General features: G+C 36.9%; 1 non-coding gene across 1 annotated transcript; it reads right to left on the reverse strand.

Annotated features, from left to right (window-relative positions):
* Positions 1–14,302: 14,302 nt before the first annotated feature.
* LOC112730762 (small nucleolar RNA R71) lies at positions 14,303–14,410 on the reverse strand. Its single transcript, XR_003166572.1, has one exon. It is a non-coding gene; the product is annotated as a small nucleolar RNA R71 (small nucleolar RNA).
* Positions 14,411–15,144: the final 734 nt, after the last annotated feature.

Consider the following 15,144-nt stretch of genomic DNA (forward strand, 5'->3'; position numbering starts at 1 on the left):
GAAGACCTAGGAGATGCTGAACCTCCATGGGAATCGAGAGTCCTAGAGAATTCCGCCAAGAAATTTGAATTTGATGTTGAGGAGGATAGTGCACGACCTCCAATGCATGTTCTTTATGAAGAATTGGACGGAATATATCCAGTAGCAGGTTCCCTTGGTGATGATGAACATGAATCAAACCCCCTAGTGATGAACTTGCATCCGCAATTGAACCCCTTGAGCTTGAAGAACCTTCCCCAAGTGAATATGAAGATGATGTGGAGGTAGACTTTTCTCAACTTCCAACTTATGACGTAAGTGAAGGGGAAGAATCAGAAGATTTTGACGAGGGCGCGGTTGAAGTTGAAGAGGTTTGCAAGGAGGTAGAGGAATTCAAGGAAGAGCACAAGGGAGTAGAATCTGCAAGACCATTAGATACACCTCTCCCAAAGCCATTACCACCCAATACAACATTCAAGTGGGTAAAATCCTTAGTATTCACCTTTACTTTCCCACTTGAATATGGTTTACTTGAGACAGATGGTTAGCTTAGAGCTCTTTGTGGCTTTAAGAGTAAGAGGGAAATGGTTAGTAGTTGGAGTTGGCAGGCAAGGTTCAATAAGGTTCCACGCTCCAAATTGAAGTACAAGGATTGGTGTAGAGCTCGATTGAATGGGTCTCAGAAGTTATTTGGGTATCTTAGTGGAAATTCAGATTGCGTACCACCCGGTTGGAACAATGTAGATCAAAGCAAAGACGGGTGCAAAAGCAAGGTTTGGGACCCCGAAATTCATTCTGACAATCAACACCCCTGGAGCCTTGTCACTTGCTTTAACTTGCTCGAGGGCTTTATGTGCCTAGTTTGGGACCCCGGAGGTTATTGGAATTTCAAACATTGGTGGGGATTCCTGGATGAGTTCAAGCATAAACCACCATGACAAGGAGCTCACCAAATGTCCAACTTAAGGACTTTAACTAAAAGTGCTAGGTGGGAAACAACCCACCATGGTATAATCGTCCCTTTTTATTCCTAGTTTTATATTATTTTATTTTTATCAGTGTTCATTCATAATTTTTGCATCATCATCCGCATTTTGCATAAAAAAAGAGGGATCGACGCGCGCGTGTATGCGCAATTGAACAGAGAGTTGCGCGAGAGACGCGCGGGAGGGGTGCATGGCGCACAAGCCACACCACGCGTACGCGTACCGCACGCGTACGCGTCCCCTGTAGAAAGTTCAACCCACGCGTAAGCATCAGCAACGCGTACGCGTGGGAATGAAAATCGGCGTAAAAGCGTGCTGAACAGAGAGATGTGATGGTCTGGGGCTGGTACTATGCTAGAGGCACAAAATCACCCACGCGTACGCATCCCTGAGGCGTGCGCGTCCTTCCACTTTCAGACCACCCACGTGTACGCGTGCCAGACGCATATGCGTCGCATGGCTGATACAGTTTTCACGCGCACGTGTGCCCTGCGCACGCGCGTCGCGTCCCGTTTTTCACTCCTTTCTCTTTTCTTCTATGTTCTTTCCTTCTTTCTTTCTCCTTTCTCCCTTTCTTCTTCTTCATTTCTTTAACTTCTATCTTTACTGCATTTACATATTTTTCTTCATTGCATTTTAATATTGTGCTTGTTTTATTTTCTTTTCTAAGTTTATTATTTTACCATTGGTGTTAATTGTTCTTATTCAACTGTTGCATCTCTTCTTCGTTTATTTTGGTGCTTCGTGACTTGTTTTATATTGTTGGATGATATTATTTATCTGTCAGTGCCAATCTTTTATGATACCTGTGCTCCTTTTGCATTGACATGAATTTATATTGTCTTTCATTACCTACTATCTCTTCTCCATTGTTGCAATTCTTACACTATTGATATGCCATCTGCTTCTACTGTCTTTTCACTTGCATGTTGTAGCTACCATGTAATTAAGACCCTCATTATTTGGCATTAACCCACCCATACTTTATCTGTTTTTTTATCTTTATTTCTGGGTTATTTTTCTTCTTTTTTCCCTTCTTTCAGAATGGCCACCGAGAAGGAAAAGAAAAAGCTTCTCAATGGGATGACAGACAAGTCCATCTACACATTCTTTGGAGAAAAAACGTCAGTTAGAGCCACCCGTCCACTTGCACATCTTAGCATACACCAAGGATGGTGCAATCTTTAAGTGTGGGGAGGTCGATACCGACTTCCATGGGTTAGTTATTTCCTATGTCAACACCAATGTTTAATTTTCCTTATTAAATTAGTTGTTGCATTTGCATGTTTGATTGCATGTTTGTTTGATTTTGTTCATGTTCTTCTACCACTACTTGGTTGGAGTGATAAGTTCTTTTTCAAGACCCTTTTTATTGCATTTCACTAATTTAAATTAAAACATTTTTGTTAAACTTGTTTGAAGATTTTAATTTGGAACATGGTTTTTGAGCTAAGAACACACAACCTGCGAGATTTTGAACTTAATTATATGGTTACATTATTTAACCATAAATTTTATTCTTGTGTGTTTTCTTCTCTATGATTGCAATCTATGGTTTGTTCCATTCTATATGTCCATTGTTTAGTGTATATTCATGCATACATATGATTGAGGCCATCATTTGTTATTAGCTCACTTATCCCAAATAGCCTACCATTTCAATTACCTTTGTTCGCCACTTTGAGCCTTTTAATCCCATTTGTTCTGTATTTTACCACATCACTAGCCTTAAGCGGAAAAACAATTAATTACTCCAATTGAATCTTTGGTTAGCTTAAGATAGAGATTGTGTATCAATTAAGTGTGGAGAATTATGGGAACTTGGGTTGATGAAAAAGTATTATGTTCTATTAACAAAAATATTGGAAATTTGGGTGCATACTCATGTGAAACCAGAAAAACCATGTGCATTGATATGTTATGTTTGCTTTTAATTTCAAAAAAAAATTAAAAAATAAAAAAAAGTATTATAGTATAAATAAATAAATAAATAAATAGGAGACAAAATTACCCCATTGTTAAGTTTAATAAAAGATCAATGCATATGTGGTGGAATTAAAGAAAAGTTGATACATGAGTATGTGAATTATACAAAAGTGAAATTTTGGGTAGCTAGGCATGATTTTAGAATAATATAGAGTGTGTGTGTGTGTGTTAGGTGAACTTAGGCTAGTCAAAGATTCATATTATAGCTCACTTGGCCATACATATATCCTCATCCTTACCTTAGCTCCATTACAACCTTAAAAAGCCTCATGATATTTGCATTTGTATATTAAATATTTGTTGATTAGTTAGATGAAGAACAAAGTTTTAGAAAGCATAACTAGAGAAGATCAGAGTGATTGATCCTAGACACTTGAGAGATTAGAGTGCATATACACTACCAGTGAGGGTTCAAGGCTTGATTCTATGTTCTCTACTTTCATGAGCTATCTTCTTACAAGTTTACTTGTCTCTTATTGTGTGATTTGAATTAGTGGAATCTAATTTATGTTTGTCTTGGAGAATTTGTTTACTTTTAACCAAGTAGATGGAAGTATTTTTGCATTTAGTTTCATTCATATAGATAGGTTTCATTTCATAAGTTTTACCATTCCTCTTCACTCCGTTATAGCTTCTCTTGAGCTTAGCATGAGGACATGCTAATGTTTAAGTGTGGGGAGATTTGATGCACCACTATTTCGTGGTACATTTTGTACTTAATTGAGTGGATTTTATCCAGTAAACTTACACTTATTCATATAATTCGCATGTTTTACATTTTCCTTCCTAACTTTGTGCTATAATTGAAAACATACTTCTTTGGCCTTAAATTTGCTATGTTTAATCTCCTCTTATTACCATTCGATGCCGTGATATGTGTGTTAAGTGTTTTCAAGGTTTATAAGGCAGGAATGACTTAGAGGATGGAAAGGAAGCATGCAAAAGTGGAAGGAATATAAGAAACTGAAGGAATTGCTAAGCTGTCCAGCCTGACCTCTTCGTACTAATTTGATCATAACTTGAGCTACAAAAATTCAAATGAGGCGGTTCTAGTTGCGTTGGAAAGCTAACATCCGGGGCTTCGAAATGATATATAATTTGCCATAGTTGTCCTAAAGATAGGCGACGCGCACGCGTGCATCACGCGTACGCATGGATTGTGCAAAATTTCAGCGTATCAGAAATCGCTGGGGGCGACTTCTGGGCTCCTTTTGACCCAGTTGTCAACCCAGAAAATACAGATTAAAGGCTACAGAGTGGGAAAATCAAGGCATTCATTCACACAACTTCTCATTAATTCACAATTTAGGTTTTAGTTGTAGTTTCTAGAGAGAGAGAGAGAGAGAGAGGAGGTTTTAGGATTTCTCTTAGTTTTAGATTTATTTCTTCTCAATTCCAGGTTCAATGTTCCTTTAATTTAGTTTCTCTTCTACTTTTATTTGTTCTAGCATTCTAGTTTATTTATTTTCCTTGTTGATTACTTTATGTTGATGGTGCACGAAAATTACTTCACAATGTAATTTCGCACAACTAACCAGCAAGTGCACTGGGTCGTCCAAGTAATACCTTACGTGAGTAAGGGTCGAATCCCACGGAGATTGTTGGTTTGAAGCAATCTATAGTTATTTTGCAATTCTTAGTCAGGAAGTCAGTTATATTTATCAGTTGAATTGCGAATAAATAAGAGATCATGGGTTAAAGGTTACTTGTTATGCAGTAATGGAGAATATGTTGGAGTTTTGGAGATGCTTTGTCTTCTGAATCTCTGCTTTTCTCTGTCTTTTGATTCACGAACGCACGTCCTTCTATGGCAAGCTGTGTGTTGGTGGATCACCGTTGTCAATGGCTACCATCCATCCTTCCAGTGAAAAGGGTCCAGGTGCGCTGTCACCGCACGGCTAATCATCTGCAGGTTCTCAGTCGTACCGGAATAGGATTTACTATCCTTTTGCGTCTGTCACTACGCCCAGCACTCGCGAGTTTGAAGTTCGTCACAGCCATCCAATCCCAGAATCCTACTCGGAATACCACAGACAAGGTTTAGACTTTCCGGATTCTCATGAATGCCGCCATCAATCTAGCTTATACCACGGAGATTCTGATTAGAGAATCTAAGAGATATTCATTCAATCTGATGTAGAACGGAGGTGATTGTCAGACACACGTTCATGGATTGAGGAAGGTGATGAGTGTCACTGATCATCACCTTCTCCATAGTTAGGCGCGAATGGATATCTTAGATAGGAACACGCATATTTGAATGGAAAACAGAAATACTTGCATTAATTCATCGAGACACAGCAGAGCTCCTCACCCCCAACAATGGAGTTTAGAGACTCATGCCATCAAAGAGTACAAAATTCAGATCTAAAATGTCATGAGATACAAAATAAGTCTCTAAAAGTTGTTTAAATACTAAACTGGTAACCTAGGTTTACAGAAAATGAGTAGACTATGACAGATAGTGCAGAAATCCACTTCTGGGGCCCACTTGGTGTGTGCTGGGGCTGAGACTAAAGCTTCTCACATGCCTGGGCTGTTTTGGGCATTCAACGCTAGGTTGTAACCTGTTTCTGGCGTTGAACTCCACTTTGTAACTTGTTTCTGGTGCTGGACGCCAGACAACAGCATAGAACTGGCGTTGAACGCCAGTTTACGTCGTCTATCCTTGAGCAAAGTATGGACTATTATATATTGCTGAAAATCTCTGGATGTCTACTTTCCAACGCAATTGGAAGCGCGCCATTTGGACTTCTGTAGCTCCAGAAATTCCATTTTGAGTGTAGAGAGGTCAGAATCCAACAACATCAGCAGTCCTTTTTCAGCCTGAATCAGATTTTTGCTCAGCTCCCTCAATTTCAGCCAGAAAATACCTGAAATTATAGAAAAACACACAAACTCATAGTAAAGTCCAGAAATATGAATTTTGCCTAGAAACTAATGAGAATAAACTAAAAACTAACTAAAATATTCTAAAATCTATATGAAATTAACCCCAAAAAGCGTATAAAATATCCGCTCATCAGTTGACAATTTGGTTTATGAATTCTCATGTTAGATTTGATTTCCCTTATTAATGAAATTTGAGGTATTTCATGTTTATTGCTTCTTCCTTTATTTGTTATCATTGATCTTGCAATTATTGGTTTTAGATCTTATATTCTATTATTACTTTTCTATGCTTTTATTTTGTGCCTACCAAGTGTTTGACAAAATGCTTGGGAGGGTTTTAAGTTATATTTTTATGTTCTTAGCCTTGGTTGAGTAATTGGAGACTCTTGAGTTATCAAACTCCTTTGTTGACTGATAATTGAAAGTTGCTGGTTGATTTGGATCCCTCTAAAGCTAGTCTTTCCTTAGGAGTTGACTAGGACTTGAGAAATCAAATGGATTTGTCCACTTGACTTTTCTTCATAGTTAGAGGTTAACTAAGTGGGAGCAATGAACAATTCTCATCACAATCGATAAGGATAGCTAGGATAGGACTTCTAATTTTCATACCTGGCCAAGAGCCTTTCTTAACTATTAGTTTAATTCTTGCAATTTACTTTTCTTGTTCCTTATTCAAAACCCAAAAAGATACTTTTTCATAACCAATTATAAGTACACTTCCCTGCAATTCCTTGAGAGACGACCCGAGGTTTAAATACTTCGGTTTATTTTATTGGGTTTGCTTTAGTGACAACCAAATTTTTGTATGAAAGGATTATTGTTGGTTTAGAAACTATACTTGCAACGTGATTACTTTTGTGAAATTCTTTACTAGCAAAAAAACCGTTCATCAATAACACCTATAAAGGGACATTCATGGGTGAATTGGTGTTCTTCATGGGGCTCCACAGCGCATCCAATGAGAAGCCCATAGCCTAACGGAGCTTCCAAGCGCCTTAAAAGGCCTTCCTACAAGTGAAACTGCAGTATTTTCCCACATAGTGGAATCTTCAAACTAAATGAAAAGTCAAAACAATGCACACACAATAAGAGCTTCAACGAAAAGAGCCTATAATAGCAAAAGGACTAACAATGTTAACATCATGAAGCCAGTAATGTAAGGCCTACCACTCCACTAATCTCCGGCGGATTAAACCGACCTTTCGGGTGTAGCCAAGATATAACCCAACATGCATAGCTATCACTACATGAATAAAATACACACTAAATGTTTTACTTAAAGAAATAACTAGCATAAAAATAGACGACTAATAATGGGAGTCAAATTAGGTTTCATTGTACCAGATTTGGACTACCTTGTGTTGCAATTAGGGATGCCATGTCCTTTGCGTATTGGCCAATCTGCAAGTTCTGGTGGGGTGTAAATTCATCAGGGTCCGTAGCTCGCGGAAGTCATAATCTCATGAAGTCGTCCAAGCTGGTAATAAGCAACTTCAAACACAAACCAAAGCAAAACCATTTAATCATATACATCACTATGTCTCAAAGGCGCAGTGTGCTTACCATGATTCACATTAATTTTTCCCTCTCGGCAACCATGTTTTGGCCGGGATATGAGTCGAGATGGTATACTGCCTTATCCCCAAAATCAACAACCACGCAATACTAGTGCATGAATATGTCCTCAATCGGTATAAAAATATATTTTAAAACTAATGCAATGATCAAAGGAACGGTTACATATTCACAAAAATGAGTGTAACAAAGTCAAAACTTACACAGCTCAGAAATTATTGGCTTGGTTTAATCCAAAACGAGACGTACGTTTCTATGAGCTCCTCGGTCAACATGTTGTTGCCCACATCATCGTACAACGTTAAATTATGAGTCAAAATATCTTCTCCTAACTCACAACCAATCCATAACCAAACATAGATAAAGCGACATGCATACAACTCACAGCAAAACGTGTCTGGAGAGTCCATAAGTACACATGCTTCACATGCTGGACGGGTGTTCCTCATCGCCACCTTTTCAACCACTCGACCATCCATTGCACAGTTTAGAATTAGGGTCTGAATATGACGTCTCGACATTCAGCATTGAACCATCATGAGGACAGTATTGCAGCAGTAATATGAAGCATCATTACAAGGCTAATTAACAAACATACTCCAGTGTATTCCATTACAATAGAATGAAATTACTTACTCCAAGTTATGCCCCTTTGAAAACAAGTAGTTGAAAAGTATGGTGTCTGCCTGGTTCAAGCCCATGTTATACATGGGCTTAAACTTAGTCCCGCCGGTCTTTTACATGCATCATACTTGCTTTAGTAGCTACACTAAATAAAACTGCAGCAACAACATCAAACCAAAAATAAACTTACCTTGGAGATTTTCCCGATAGAGCCGCCCCTGGAACGTTTGTCAAGGGATGATTGGGCTACTTGATCAGGAGAGAAATGTAATAGCCTTCGTCCTTTGATGGTGGCCGCAGTTACTTTTCTAGCAGGGTTACCCTCCTTAGTATCTAGAGCAATGTTCTTGGGACTTATAGGAGCACCATCAGCAACTTGGTTATGCATTTTGGGAAGGCTAGCCTCGAGTGGACTGTCCAAGAGGTAATTAGAAGCGTGCTCCTCCTGAACTTGGGTGAAAGGTGATGTGAGAGAAGATGGCTAAGATTGCATTTTTGGAAGTCAAAAGGATGGATGTTGGTTTCGTATTTTAACGACAAATATGAACACCTCCATGCAACAAATGCCCATGCTTGCCATTGTTTATATAAAATATCTCATACAATAAAAAAAAGTAATGCATAAATCAATATTTTAATTAAAAAGTGACGCATAAATAAAATAAAACGGCGTTGCTTCCAATAAATAGACAAGTGCATCATAGATAAACAACTAGAGCCAAATCATTTTTCCAAATTATCTTTTTTATTATTATTATTATTATTAATATATAACTCTCAAAACCTAACATAACTAAGTCTCATATGAAGACAACACACAACTTTTTTTCTAACTCGTTTCTTGAGAGTACAAGGTAGATAAGGCCAAACAAACCCAATTAAACTAGATCATAATTGCTTCCAACTAACTGAATCCCTCAACCTATTTTAAAAGGGCATCCAAAAGTACCCCAAACTATAAAAAGCCCTCCAAAACAAATAAACCCCTTTCATTCTAACCACCCAAATCGAACCAATGGTGTTTTCCAAGGCCAAAACCTATGTGGTTTTCCATGGGAGAGTCACAGAAATATACAACAATTGGCCAGCTTGTCATCAACAGGTCGGCGGCTTCAGCGGGAGCTTATATTGCTTATATAGAGACCCACAACAAGCAATCATGGCTTAGAACAGTTACGCATCCCACCAAAATGAAACTTGTATCTCTAACCTCCAAGCTGGGCTTATACCGGACGTAGTTCAAGTCGAACATCTACCACAACTATCTCTTCCAACATGGCTAGCTACATATATAATCCAAGATCAATCCCTTTCAATGCAGCAAGAAGACCAACCCCTTTCAATACAACAAGAAATCCAAGGGACGACATGTTACCAACTAGAGAAGAGACAACAACAACTAATGTAATGCTTCTGGTACATGCTCTACTTGAGATTGTAATTGCTAGGTTAGTCCTTTGCATCACTGCATATGGGACTTAAATTCAACTGTTACTTGCACCTGGAAAGGGCGTCAAAAATCAATCAATCAATGTCCTCATAAGCTCGTGTGTGTGTGTAGCGTTTAGCGTTTAATAACTATTCCATTAAAATGTATAACATGTGTCACCATCCTCTTTTTTAATCAAGTTAGACCGTCCTCTTTTTTAATCAAGTGAGCATTGTACTGAGATTACTTATGCTATATGCCTTATTTAGTTTTATGTGTGGTTGCTTGATGATTTATTTTCTAACCAGCAAAAATGTTTTCTTAACCTCGTTTATGAAATGTTTGTCCCCAACTGCACCCTAAACTGACTAGGAGGACAAAAATTCCTGACATGCTTTCGCCATGCTGTAGACATACATGCTAGGGTCATAATTACATAGCATATGCCTTTCGGCACCTAACACATCTTTTTTTTCAAAAAAAAAAAGAAAAGAGAATCCTGACTATAGAGATTCACTTCAAACTCATTCAATGCATTGTATCAAAAAACAACACAAACTGACAAATAACATTTTGTGAAAAAATCACAAATTAGGTCTCCACAACAATTACAAATAATAACCATCATTTATTCTAGTAATGCAATCAAACATTAATAGATCACAAATAGTATAGCACATTATTGCACAAAATAGTGCATTACACCTATCTCTAAACAAGTTCAGTGAATTAAACCAAATAGACAAAATAATCAACTAGAACTAATGGCAACTTAACTTGGTAAGTTACACTTATATCAAGGAGAGTTGCCTTCAATGTGGGCGTTGGCAAGGTTCTGGTAACTGAACTTAAACTTCTCGTATGATCTCCAGGATGTGACCAAGCATCTCCACAACTTCATCTTCTCGAGCTGCTTTCTCCTCTGAACAAAAATGACCCATCGCATCCATCTCAACTTCAAATGGGTCACCAAGAATGACCACCGTGAATCCGAAGAACGAGCCAGAATCTTCCAGATATCGTTTGAAGAAATATGGCCCAAATATCTCATTCTTGTGGCAAACTTTTACCAATCATTCTTCCATATCGTTTATAATCTCGAAATCCCACTGTTGAGCGGATAATTTATACGCTTTTTGGCATTGTTTTTTATATAGTTTTCAGTATGATTTAGTTAGTTTTTAGTATATTTTTATTAGTTTTTAATTAAAATTCACATTTCTGGGCTTTACTATGAGTTTGTGTGTTTTTCTGTGATTTCAGGTATTTTCTGGCTGAAATTGAGGGACTTGAGCAAAAATCAGATTCAGAGGTTGAAGAAGGACTGCAGATGTTGTTGGATTCTGACCTCTCTGTACTCAAAGTAGATTTTCTGGAGCTACAAAACTCCAAATGGTGCGCTCTTAATTGCGTTGGAAAGTAGACATCCAGGGCTTTCCAGAAATATATAATAGTACATACTTTGATTAAGGATAGATGACATAAACTGGTGTTGAACGCCAGTTCCATGCTGCATTCTGGAGTCAAACGCCAGAAACAGGTTGGAAAGTGGAGTTAAACGCCAGAAATAGGTTACAAACTGGCGTTCAACTTCAAGTGGGCTCCGGAAGTGGATTTCTGCATCATTTACTCAATTCTGTAAACCCTAGTAACTAGTCTAGTATAAATAGGACTTTTTACTATCTTTGGATCATCTTTGATTAGTTTTATGCTATCTTAGACTTTTGTGAGGGCTGGCCATTCGGCCATGCCTGAACATTTATCACTTGTGTATTTTCAACGGTAGAGTTTTTACACACCATAGATTAAGGTGTGGAGCTTTGCTGTTCCTCAAAGATTAATGCAAAGTACTACTGTTTTTCTATTCAATTCAACTTGTTCCGCTTCTAAGATATTCATTCGCACTTCAATATGATGGATGTGATTATCGTGACAGTCATCATCATTCTCAACTTATGAACGCGTGCCTGACAACCACTTCCGTTCTACCTTAGATTGAATGGATATCTCTTGGATATCTAATACAGGGGACCGAGTCCGAGTTATTAGTGTCTTCGTGGTATAAGTTAGAACCCATGGACGGCCATTCTTGAGAATCCAGAAAGTCTAAACCTTATCTGTGGTATTCCGAGTAGGATTCAGGCATTGAATGACTGTGACGAGCTTCAAACTCGCGAGTGCTGGGCGTAGTGACAGACGCAAAAGGATCAATGGATCCTATTCCAGTATGATCGAGAACCGACAGATGATTAGCCATGCAGTGACAGCACATTGGACCATTTTCACTGAAAGGACAGGTGGCCATTGACAATGGTGATGCCTAACATACAGCTTGCCATGGAAAGGAGTAGGAAGGATTGGATGAAGACAGCAGGAAAGCAGAGGTTCAGAGGGACGAAAGCATCTCTATATGCTTATCTGAAATTCTCACCAATGAATTACATAAGTACCACTATCCTATTTTATATTTTATTTATCTTTTACTTATCAATTCATAAAATCAGTTGAATCCGCCTGACTGAGATTTACAAGGTGACCATAGCTTGCTTCAAGCCGACAATCTCCGTGGGATCGACCCTTACTCACGTAAGGTTTATTACTTGGACGACCCAGTGCACTTGCTGGTTAGTTGTACGAAGTTGTGAAACAGAATTAAGAACATGAACGTGCGTATTGAGTTTTTAGCGCCGTTACCAAGGAAGGAATGATCACGATTTTGCACACCAAGTTTTTGGCACCGTTGCTAGGGATTGTTCGAGTTTGGACAACTGACGGTTCATCTTGTTGCTCAGATTAGGTAATTTTATTTTAATTTTAAGCTTTTTATTTCTTATTTTCGAAAAAAATACAAAAAAAAATAATTTCTTCTTTTTCGTTTTTCCCAATTAATTTTCAAAAAATCAAAAAAATTTTATAAAGTCATAAAATCAAAAATATTTTTTGTGTTTCTTGTTTGAGTCTAGAGTCAAGTTTTAAGTTTGGTGTCAATTGCATCTTTTTAATTTTCAAAAAAAATTTATTTTCGAAAATTTCATGCATTGCATTCTTCATGATCTTCAAGTTGTTCTTGGCCAGTCTTCTTGTTTGATCTTCATATTTTCTTGTTTTGTGTCTTTTCTTGTTTTTCATATGCATTTTCAACTTGTTAATATCTAAAGAATAAAAATTTTTAAGTTTGGTGTCTTGCATGTCTTCTTTTCTTGAAAATTTTTTAAAAATAAGTTCTTGGTGTTCATCTTGACATTCAAAGTGTTCTTGGCGTTCATCTTGACATTCATAGTGTTCTTGCATGCATCACATGTTTTGATCCAAAATTTTCATGCATTGAGTCTTTGGGTTGTTTTTCTCTTTCATCATTAAAAATTCAAAAATAAAAAAAAATATCTTTCCCTCATTTCACTCATAATTTTCAAAAATTTGATTTGATTTAGTCAAAAATTTTTAAAATTTAGTTATTTCTTATGAGTCAAATCAAATTTTCAATTTAAAAATCTTATCTTTTTCAAATCTTTTTCAAAAATCAAATCTTTTTCATTTTTCTTTCATAATTTTCGAAAATTCCAAAATGATTTTCAAAAATCTTTTTCTTATTTTGTTTCATAATTTCAAATTTTTACTAACAATTAATGTGATTGATTCAAAAAATTTTCAAGTTGTTACTTGCCTATTAAGAAATGTTTAATCTTTAAATTTCAAAATCATATCTTTTTAGTTTCTTGTTAGTCAAGTAATCAACTTTAATTTTCAAAATCAAATCTTTTTAAATTTCTTTTTCAAATTTTTTTCAAAATAAATTTCAATCAAATCTTTTTCAAAATCAATTTCAAAATCTTTTCTAACTTCTTATCTTTTCAAATTTGATTTTCAAATCTTTTTCAATCAATCTTATCTTTTTGTTTCAATCATATCTTTTTCAATTTCAATCATATCTTTTTCAAAACTACCCAACTAACTCTCTACCTTTAATTTTCGAAAATCCCTTCCCTCTTTTTCAAAATTTCGTTTTAATTAACTAATTGTTTTAATTTTAATTTAATTTAATTTCAATTTTAATTTTCGAATTTTAAATTTAAATTTAAAATTTTTTAATTTATTTTGTTAAATTTTCGAATTCTTCTCTTATCTCTAATCTTCTTCTATTTATTTATTCATCCATTAACACTTCTATCCTCACCCTTGTGTTTGGATTCTCATCTTTTCCTTCTTCTATACTTACTCTCTTCTACTCACATAAAGGAATCTCTATACTGTGACATAGAGGATTCCATATTTTCTTTTATGCTTTCTTCTTCTTTTTCATATGAGCAGGAACAAGGATAAGAACATTCTTGTTGAAGCTGATCTTGAACCTGAAAGGACTCTGAAGAGGAAGCTAAGGGAAGCTAAAGCACAACTCTCTGGGAAAAATCTGACAGAAATTTTCGAAAAAGAAGAAGATATGGCCAAAAATAATAACAATACAAGGAGGATGCTTGGTGACTTTACTGCACCTAATTCCAATTTACATAGAAGAAGCATCTCAATCCCTGCCATTGGAGCAAACAATTTTGAGCTTAAACCTCAATTAGTTTCTCTGATGCAACAGAACTGCAAGTTTCATGGACTTCCATCTGAAGATCCTTTTCAGTTCTTGACTGAATTCTTGCAGATCTGTGATACTGTTAAGACCAATGGGGTTGATCCCGAGGTCTACAGGCTTATGCTTTTCCCGTTTGCTGTAAGAGACAGAGCTAGAGTATGGTTGGACTCTCAACCTAAAGATAGCCTGAACTCTTGGGATAAGCTGGTCACGACTTTCTTAGCCAAGTTCTTTCCTCCTCAAAAGTTTAGTAAGCTTAGAGTGGATATTCAAACCTTCAGACAAAAAGAAGGTGAATCCCTCTATGAAGCTTGGGAGAGATATAAGCAACTGACCAAAAAGTGTCCTTCTGACATGCTTTTAGAATGGACCATTCTGGATATATTCTATGATGGTCTATCTGAACTATCAAAGATGTCATTGGACCATTCTGCAGGTGGATCCATTCACCTAAAGAAAATGCCTGCAGAAGCTCAAGAACTCATTGACATGGTTGCTAATAACCAGTTCATGTACACTTCTGAGAGAAATCCTATAAGTAATGGGACGCCTCAGAAGAAGGGAGTTCTTGAAATTGATACTCTAAATGCCATACTGGCTCAGAACAAAATATTGACTCAGCAAGTCAATATGATCTCTCAGAGTCTGAATGGATTGAAGGAATCATCCAACAATACTCAAGAGGCATCTTCTGAAGAAGAAGCTTATGATCATGAGAACCCTGCAATAGTAGAGGTGAATTACATGGGTGAACCCTATGGAAATACCTATAATCCCTCATGGAGAAATCACCCAAATCTCTCATGGAAGGATCAACAAAAGCCTCAACAAGGCTTTAATAATGGTGGAAGAAACAAGTTTAGTAATAGCAAGCTTTTTTCATCATCCACTTAGCAAAAGACAGAGAGTTCTGAGCAGACCCCATCTAGCTTGGCAAACATAGTCTCTGATCTATCTAAGGCCACTCTAAGTTTCATGAATGAAACAAGGTCCTCCATTAGAAATTTGGAAGCATAAGTGTGCCAGCTGAGTAAAAGGATCACTGAAACCCCTCCTAGTACTCTCCCAAGCAATACAGAAGAAAACCCAAAAGG

This window comes from Arachis hypogaea, chromosome 12, assembly GCF_003086295.3.
Source record: "Arachis hypogaea cultivar Tifrunner chromosome 12, arahy.Tifrunner.gnm2.J5K5, whole genome shotgun sequence".
Classification (NCBI taxonomy): domain Eukaryota; kingdom Viridiplantae; phylum Streptophyta; class Magnoliopsida; order Fabales; family Fabaceae; genus Arachis; species Arachis hypogaea.